Genomic DNA, 7,589 nt, shown 5'->3' on the forward strand with positions numbered 1-7,589 from the left:
AGCTGCAGAATGAATCTCTGTCACTGAGCGGGCCGTTCAGTAATTCCCCGATGCCTCAGAATATCCCAATTTTACCCACTCTTCAAATCCTAACTACTCACTTGCCGTGATTTTTCTCAGCTTGCTTTACCCTTGTGGTCACAGAGCATTTTGAAAAATAAATTTTTACTGACATCTTCAGCGTCTTACATCATCAGAGTTGTCCCAAACAACCATCTCTCTGAAACGCCTCCCATTTTTTTAATTGGAAAAGAAATTGCATTGTGGAAGAACTCACAACACAAGGTGACAATTCCAAAATCAATGATGTGGCAGAGGAAATGAACAAATATCATGAAGTGAGGCAGAAAACAGGGAACTGGTGCTCACCAGCATCATCAAGGGGTGCTCTGTGCAAAGGAGATCCAGACTTATGAGATGACATCTCAGATCCCTTACCCTCTGGGATGGTCACTTTCAGGAATTTGGAAAGGATCCTAGGTTTGAATTCTCAGTTCAAAAGAATGCCTATGGGCTGGTAAGTGGCACAGAAGATGGAGCTCCAGCCTTGGTGTCAGAAGCACCTGAGTTCAAATTTGGCCTCAGACACTTCACACTTCCTAGCTATGTGATCCTGGGCAAGTCACTTAATCCCATTGTCTAGCCAAAAAAAGAAAAAAATGCCTGAAGGGACAGCTACTCAGCCCAGTGGATGTAAGCACCTGCCTTCCAGTCAAGAGGACCTCAGTTCAAATCAGACCTGAGACACTTACTGGCTATGTGACCCTGGATAAGTCACTTAACCCTGATTGCTTTCTGTCCCCCCCCAAAAAAAAAACCCGGTTTGACCCAGGGCAAGTCATTTAATCTCTTTGGGTTTCGTCTACAAAATTGGTTTAAAAAAATGTGAGGGTAGGACTATTCTGTGATCCCTAATAACCATCCCATGGCTCATAGAATAGAGTCTAAACTCCCCAATCTGGCTTCGAAGGCCTTCTATAATACGGGTACTCCCTACCTGTTCAACCTCATCTTTCATCAATCTGAGTCAGATCCTTTTTCTGTGGACAGTTAGCAAGTGATTACCTGTTGTTCCTGCCTGCACCATTCAATGAGGTCCCCACCTAGGTTCTTGAGTTTCTATTCTAGTGGGATATAGGCTGTGGAAGGTTCTACCCACTCAGAAAGGCCCTGAGTATGGGCAGGGAGATGGGGCTGTAAGATGCCGATTTGATGAGGACAGGATTAAGTTTGCAGAGGCTCATATGCAGGTTGGCTGCCAGGTGATGGACTTTCTGGCCACAATACCTCCCAAAAACCTTTCAAGGGGGCTGTGATCTGTGAGAGAAGAGGGATTATAAAGTGGGAGGGAATTATAGACCCTTGAAATAATGGCTTACAGAGCACTTTCCTCACTATAACCCTCTGATGCCGGTAGTGGGGGGTTATTATCCACTTTTTGTGATCTCCTTGAGGGAGCCAGGGGAGCACCTGGGAAAGATCATCAGCTCTGGAATCAGAGGATTCGTGTTTAAATCTAAGCTATGTCATATGTTACCTTGGAGGCCTTGGACCAGGGGTGGGGAACCTGCAGTCTTACGGTCACATGTGGCCTTCTAGGGCCTTAAGTGTGGCCATTTGACTGAATCCAAACTTTACAGAACAAATCACTTAATTAAAAGGATTTTATTTTTAAAAAAAAGTTGCTCTGTAAAATTTGGATTCAGTCAAAAGGCCACACTTAAGGGCCTAGAAGGCCACATGTGACCATAAGGCTGCAGGCTCCTGACCCATGCCTAGGGCAAAGTTACTTGAACTTCCTTATCCTCAGTTTCCCCATCTGTAAAATGAATGGGCTGGACTATAGTACCTTTTAACACGAAATCTATGGTCCCAGAAACAGTACTCTACTCACGGTTTCCTGACTGCATAGACATGGCCCTTTCCCTTTTTAACCAGCCCCCTCTCCCTTAGGGCATTTGGGAGGGCAAAACCAGATGTTTAAAAAACTCTCTTTGCATAACATCAAATTCTGACTGGTATTATTGGGCCCCCAAGTACCCCTCATCCTTGCACTGCCCATCCCATTAGCCCTCCACATTCCATGGATAGAAGCAGCTGAATGAGAAATTAAGGTTATGTTTCATATTCCTAGATGTCTTAATAACAGACTATCCCTTGAGATTACCCGTCCTTCATCCAAATATTGGTGTGCTTCCAAACATAACGTTCCTTCCAATCATAGCCATGTTCTTCATGAATTGTCTTCCTACACAACGTACAACAACGTACAATGCTGTCAGAAATAGAAACAGTTAAATTAAATTAGCAATTAAATCTGAGCTGGAAGGTGAAGGATACACTGGGACTCCCAGCTAGCCTCAGTTTGGAAAGCAGAAAGGGAGCAGAATCATGTAGTTGAGAAGGAGTCTAATTCTGGCTAGAGCCTGGATTATTAGGGGAGAGGAAAAACATGGCAAGATGGGTGGTAGCAGCTCAGCCCTTTACCTGTTGCCTGACTCCTAGATCCAGAGTGAACTCTCCAAAGAGGCAAAATATTGCTGATGCATCTGCTAATCATTTCTCCTTTCCTTTCCCTAGAAGCCTTCTCCCCCTAGTGACAGCCCTCTCTTCTGACTGATGAAGTCCTGGCCTTGACCACCAGGCCATTCCCAATCCCATTCCTTGTTCTCCACAATTTTCTCCCTTCCAGCCCCTTGGTATGGATTGTCTTTCCTCTTCCCCAACTCCATTAGGATGGAAGCTCTTTGAAGGTAGGGATTGTCTTCATTTTTTTTTCTTTGCTTCTACTAATATCCTGGACACTTATCACAGTGCCTGGCACACAGTAAGTACTAAATAAGTATTTTGTCTATCTATCCACCTGGCCACATGCCCTTACCAATAGAGGGATCTTCTATAACAACAAGGCTGTATTACCAATCCACAATGGGCTCAGAATTGAGGAGCATAAGAACAGGAATCGAGGTTATTACAAAAGAAATGCATCCATTTTCCTGCCCTCAAGAAGTTTAACATCTCCTCAGGGAAACCAGGCACAAAGGTGGAACAGGTGATCTGAGACAATGAGCATGATTAAGGGCCAAAATGATTTGTACAGGAGGAATATGAGAAGGAAGAGATACCTGGGTTGGGTTGGAAGGAGTTGGCTGAAGAAGTGGGCCACTGAAGGCTGGCCTGGTGCTGGATAGCTGGGGTGGGGAGTGGAGACTGAGTCTAAGCTTAGAGGGGGCATGGTGTGAGGATGAGACCAGTCTGGCTGGAAGGAGAGGTTCCCAATGAGAACGGGAGTAAATCAGATGAAATGTGCTAGGCAGAGTGAGACCAGATTTCAGACTATAGAATACAATTGTAGAATTATAGAATCTTAGAGATGGAAGGGACTTTTCAGATCACCTAGTCCAGTCTCTTCTCTTTATAAACAGAGAGTTATTTTAACAAGGACAAGTGGCCAGAAAGTTGGGACTAGAGCCCAGGACCCCTAAGCCCTGACCAATGTGCTTTCCTCTTAATGCCTTAAATGTGATGTAATAGAAAGAGCACTGGATTTAGAGTCAAGATCTGAGTACAAATCCTGGCTTTGTTGCTCACTGATCATGTGATTTTGGTCAAGTTATTCTTTCAGAGCCGTGGTTTTATCTTATGTAAAGGGGATAGGGGGAGTTGGACTGAACTCTCTCCTGGTTCAGAACCTCTGATCCTTGGGCTGCAAACTCCCTTGAGGGGTATGACATAACAGGGGTACTTTCCAAAGGTCGAACACAGGGCCAGTGACTGGAAGGCAGACCAGGACGTAAGGCCATTGGGATCATCCAGGTGCACCATGGGAAGGGGCCACACTACAGTGAGATCTGGGGGAATATCTTCAATCACATCCTCCCTTAAAACTGGTAAAGTGCATTACTTCCGTTACCTTCCTTTGACTCTGACAACCCTATGCTATAAGTACTATAGCTGTTACTGTTTCCATTTTACAGATGATCTAGGAGATAGGAGTCAAATTCAGGCCTTCCTCCTGACTTCGTGTCCATCACTCTTTCTAACCATATGGCACCATACTCTTTAAGGAAAGGAAAGGATTGATGTGAGAAATGAGAGACAGGAGTTAATGACTGATCAAATGAGACAGAAAATATAGAAAAGCCAAGGATGGCTGAGGATTTGAGTGTAGGTGACTGGAAGGTAGAAATAGGCACAGTGAAAGGCAAACTGTTTTCCAACAAGGTTGGTTTGGGGCAGTAGAGGGGCCCAGGGCAGACAGCTCCAGGCTTGGAATGAGAAAGACCTGAGTGACCTCAGCTTTGATGATTCTTAAAAGGGATCATTCTTGCACTGCCTACCTAAGAGGTTCTTTTCAGGATCAGATGAGATAATGGAAGCCTTTTTTAAGCTGGGTTGCCCTAGGTGATGAACTCCTTGAAACTTAGGGTGTATTCATGTCCAGAGGTGAATCTTCTGGGATGGAGAGGATTAGGGCACACATACTGAGGGCAGCCTGTGCAAGCATCCTAAATCTCTAAGTAGGAAAAAAATGCTACAGATGTGGGTAAGGAATATGAGAGAGAGAAGAGAATCAATGACAGAAACAACCCACCAGCCCTTTCCTATGTGACTGAATAAGTAGATATTAAAAGACCTGTGTTATCATTATTATAATGAGGATGTGTCATCTCCAAACATCCACAACCTGTCCGGGAATTTATTTATCAGGAACTTTACTCCTGTTTCATCTACCTAACGAAGCCTATTTCATACAAAGGCCTGGCATTGATGATAGCAGCCAAGGGAGAAGGTTCTGCTGTCAGAAGCTCCTTATGAGCCAGCACTGTGTTGAGCAGTCAAGGAAGGTAACTAACACAGTGCCCTAGGAGAGGCAGAGCTTGGAGGGATAATTTGAGATTCCCATTAACTCCTCTTGGTCAGGCTGCTCTGGAGTATCATGGTCAGCTCTGGGAGGCACATTTCAGAAAGGAAATTGATAAACAGGAGTGTGCAGGAAGGCAATGAGGATGGTGAAGGAGTTTCAAGTTCAGGCCATAGGAACTTTGGGATCAGGAATGCTTCGGAGACATTGGGCATGGTCAGGGAGAAGGCACATCTAAAAAGCTGTCAAGGGCCAGGCGATTCCTATGTTTAGGGTTGGCCCCAGGGGGAAGAATTTGGTGCAAAGGGTGCAATTGCAAAAAGGGAATTTGAGACTTCACAGAAGTCTGTTTTCTAGCTTTTCACATTGAGTTCTGCTCCTGGAGCACAGGGGGCACTGTCCCAAGCTTCTAGTGCTGGGAACCTGGGGCCTGGTCACTGGCTTTGTGCTCTGGGGCCTCAGGTGCAGGTGGTTTGCTTGCTGCACTGGGTTGTAGGCTGGGTTCTGGGGCTGCAGGCCTGACAGCTGGCCTGCTGTGCCACTGGCCTGCTGAGCCAGGAACAAGGGGCCTTGCTTGCTGATCTCTGCTGTGGCTCAGAGCCTCCTGCTGGCTCCCAGACACTGGCTGTGCTGGGCTGCACTTCCCTTTTACCCAAGTGAGACAGATCTTTCCTGAAATCCTTCTAAATTAGCTTCAGCTGGAAAATTGTTTCACTCCATCCTTTTGTGGGTTCTGTCCCTCCAGAATCCCTTTTGGGGTTTGATTTAACATTGTTTCCTAGGGAAACTGGGAAGAGCTCAAGCAGCTTCCTGACTTCTCTCACATCTGCTCCACGATACTACTTTTCTACATAAATGCTGTATTTCCCTAGTAGAATGTAAGCTCCCAGAGGGGAGGAATTATTTTATTCTGTCTTTCTATCTGCTAAGTTGCATGCTTAACAAATTATACTAAATTGGTCTTAAAACTTAATAGACAATTAGGTCTATTACAGATGCACATTTATTCTCCAAATCCATCTTGTCACAGGCTAATGGCCAAGCCTGATTTTTTTTCAGTATCTACCTGTTCCATGAAAATCGTGGTTAGGTTTTATTCCCTCAAGACTGAGTCTGAAGTATGAACGAAGAGAGAGCTGACATTTTCTGCCTACCTTCAGGTAAGTCCCTTGATACCAAGTCAAGTCTGCTTTCTAGAGCAGACATCCTGGGGCCTAAGTATTTTAAGCATTTTTTTTTGATAACTGTATTTTGAGAATTGGTTTCCTTTGTAATCCTACATGTTTTTTTCATGCATTTAAAAACATGATTCTGAGGAGGAGCCCATGGGTCTCAGCAGCCGACCTAAGAGATCTGTGACACCAATAAAGGTGAAGTCACTGGGTCCCAACCCAATAGATCTCTCCCAAGCCACCCTTCCCCCAACTCTTTCACTATTTCTTTCCCTTATCTTTTTGGCCACAGGACTCCACAAGCTACCTCTGGAATGACCTGAACCCTTCTGAACCTGTCCTGTTTCTTGACAGAATCTCTTAATTCCTTCCTAATTTCCCCCACTCTAGCCATGTCTTGTCCTGCTTTACAATGGCTTCTTCTTTCCTGGGGCTAATCAATCCATTTTTGAACAGTGTCACTAAACCTCTGACTCAGTGTAAAATTAACATCCCCAAATTTCACATTCCAGATAATAGTGCAGCGGGGTAGATGTGCACAGCAAATGAGTATAATAACATTACATTCCCTCCCTGGCAAGAGAGGTTGTGGGGAGGGGGAAGTGTTACATGCTGAGGGTGTGCAGAGGCCATCAGATACTGGGACAGTCTCCAACGGCAGCCAAGGGCTGGGGGAGATGACAGTGATGGCTAATCTTGGACCAGCTGGGAGGAGGGAGAGAGATGTTAAATTTGTCAACCAGATTTCTTCTGAGACTCAAGTGCTGCTCAACTGAAAAGAATTTAAAAAGGCTCCAGGTAGGAGCACAGGGCTAGGGAGAAGGCAGAAGAGATTAAGAACAAGCAGGCTCCCTATCCACAGCTCCACACTCCCTCTCCTCTGTTAAATGTGTCTGATGACACTTGTACTACCACCGCCCAAAGCTGTTTCAAGAGTCATGTTGCAGGAGATATCATAGAAAGCCTGCTCCAGAATCACAAAGCCCCACGTAATTGTTGTTACTTCTATTAAAACTATTATAAGTTATTAAAATACTATAATTCTTAAAACTATTGTTATTATTTAGATTGTAAAGTTTTCCAGAGGGATGTGAGCAACATAGGGGCAGCTAGGTGGCACAGTTGATACAGCACTGGCCTTGGAGTCAGGAAGACCTGAGTTCAAATCCAGCCTCAGACATTCTAGCTGTGTGACCTTGGAAGTCACTTAAGCCCAACTGCCTCACAAAAAGCATAAAACAAAAAAGAATGTGAGCAAATGGAGGGCAGGCCTACTTTGCCTCTGTATCCCCAGTGCTGCACAAAGTAGGCACATACCAGTATGGTTGTTCCATACCTCATATCAAGCTCTGAAGGTAAGCATGGGATGGGGAACTTTATGGAAATTCAGCTAAGTCCTACCATGCTGGCTACTCATGTACCCAGGAATTGACCATATAACTTCTGCCTGAGAAGCAGCCTAGCCAGCTTTGGAGAGGCTCCTCCCTCAAGGATTTCCAGTCACAGTAACTCATGAAGCTGTCTAGCAAAGGAGGGATGGAGATCTGCATTGG

This window comes from Phascolarctos cinereus, unplaced genomic scaffold, assembly GCF_003287225.1.
Source record: "Phascolarctos cinereus isolate Bilbo 61053 unplaced genomic scaffold, phaCin_HiC Scaffold_30;HRSCAF=533, whole genome shotgun sequence".
NCBI classification, from domain to species: domain Eukaryota; kingdom Metazoa; phylum Chordata; class Mammalia; order Diprotodontia; family Phascolarctidae; genus Phascolarctos; species Phascolarctos cinereus.